Source organism: Octopus bimaculoides, chromosome 7 (genome assembly GCF_001194135.2).
Source record: "Octopus bimaculoides isolate UCB-OBI-ISO-001 chromosome 7, ASM119413v2, whole genome shotgun sequence".
Taxonomy (NCBI): domain Eukaryota; kingdom Metazoa; phylum Mollusca; class Cephalopoda; order Octopoda; family Octopodidae; genus Octopus; species Octopus bimaculoides.
In genome coordinates, this window is record NC_068987.1 from 103,031,702 (window position 1) to 103,034,173 (window position 2,472).

Here is a 2,472-nt window from a genome sequence, read left to right on the forward strand (position 1 = left end):
TATATATATATATATCTTAGGGTTCGGAAATTCTAGCTTGCTACAAATAGAGGCCAACACACTAAAGCTACAAGTTTCTCACTATTAAGAAACACGCATGGTGAAAGTAACAAATATAATAAAAATAGTCCTTACCTTTGTATAAACTACAAAGCAAGAAGGGATATCTTGGTATCAATTGGTTTCACCTTTTGTGCGTTTGCATTTAAGGATCATCATCCAATGTTACTGTACTAATCTATTTTTTATAATATTTATTTCATTACACCTTCAATATTCTAACTTAGGGTACTATGTACTTGCGAAAAAATGACAAATATGCATTTGTGTAATTTAGGATTAAGAAAATAGAAGAAAACGGTTTAGAATGGTGATTGAAAGTATTTAAGCAACAGAACATTATATCTTGCTGAACTTACAACTGAGAAAAGCAAAAACGTAGAAGGTGCAAGATAATTCTAACACGAGATTTTTTTTTCTCGATCCTCACAGCCCTCGCAATTCAAATAAAGATTTCTAAAATTTTCACAACGCCTTAAATTTTGAAAGTTATATTGCGGATGAGTTCGACATCAGTATTTCATTAGTTCCTTATATTTTGATCCTCGGGAATATTAAAGACAAATTTAATTTCAGTTGTATTTCCCTTTACACTTGCAAAACCGTATATATTCAACAAACGTAAAGAATCACAATATTTGTTCTATTTTATGAGAAATCATTGAGGAATGATGTAACCCGAAATTATTAGTGGTAGTTCAGTTAAGTATTTACTAAGAGAAATAAAAACTATTCGGCCAACAATAGTATGGCTATTTCGCTCTCTCGTCTAAATTAATCTAAGTAAAACAACAGCAGAAAGAGAATAAGCTGGTGATTCTTTATGGTTTGCTTTCTAACAATAACACAATGCTGTTTATCTCAGAGAAGCGTTGTAGTTGATTTATATAAAATCACTGCTTCATTGCTACTTATTTCATCGACCATGAAATAGTCAAAGAAAAAAGCAGAAAACAAGCCTTAAAGTCTAGTATATAAGCAGTGTGGCTGCTTGTTTCTCTAGAGACTGTCAGGATGTTGTAGACGCCTCTGATGAGAACCCAATAAGGTTCGAAAATCGATTGAGGTTGTTCATCATTTTCTCAGTCTGCGGAGAAATAGCTAAAATTTGCCCTGTTTATAATTATACCATATGTTACATATAAACTACAATTTTTTGTTACGACATTGCTAGTACTATTATTTATTTATTTATTTATATTCATAAAGATTTCTAACTTTTTGTAAAGCCACAAATTTAATTGCTGGAGCGAGACGCATTTCATCAATATCAGTAATTCACCCGTCATCATCTAGTGCATAATTAAAGCTGACACCTTGAATATGCAAGACTCGGAGCCAGTACTTTTCCAGATGCCACTTTATAGCAGCCATACATATTTTCGCGTGAGTGAGGCGGAGTACCATGAAATAAAGTGAGGTGGAGTACCATGTGCCGCCAGCTCCAGGAATTGAATCACAACCTTACGAACTCGAGGTTAACAATTCATCTATTAGACCACGTGCCATAGCATTTCACATGTGTCTATTTTATACACTTAAAACACTTAACAGAAATATTAACACAGCCATTATTAGAACTCAGAACTTAAAGAAACCTGAGCAAATGAATGCCGCGTGATACTTTTGCGTCACTCTAACGCTACGTCTAACTATATACCATACTTGATTATTTAAATGAGGATTTATAACCAAAATGCAAGCCCCACTAACCACCACCCAGTACTTGAATGAAAATATAGGAAATTTATAACAGCTCCAGTATTAGTTTGTTACTAAATTTATCGACATCCCTTCTTCGCAAGAGTGGAAGGCAATGCCAATGTAAAAACCCGACGTTTGTTGAACACAGAACGCAAACGCACGTGAGCAATTATATTCTGTCCTAGATTATTAACACTTCTAACATTCAAGCACCTTTGTTTACATAAATATATATGAGGAATAATTGTGTCAATGAATTCGACGGTATTCTTGTCCCGTATAAAACTGGATTAAAATACGAAGGAATCTGTTATTTGTATAGAGACACCCCAAAATAGATATAACTTCACAAGTAAGGAACTGAATTGAAATAAATGATGCGATTGTACTTCAGTTAATATTAGCTTATGTGAATAGGAATTTACTTCCGGGTCAGCAGATTGGTGCGTGTATAAACGTGTTGCCTTTCATTGTTCAGAAATCCGTATTATTCTCAGTTCATAAATTTATGCTTTTCCTTTCTTTTTTCTTTCCTTTCTTCCTGCTTTGAGATGACCAAAATACATCAATATTTCTTATTCAATGATTATACACTAAGTTATAAATTGTTCTCTTTCTAACTATGAGAGAGAGAGAGTGAGTGTGTAATATACATACATATATATATAAATACATATATATATATACATATATATATATATATATATA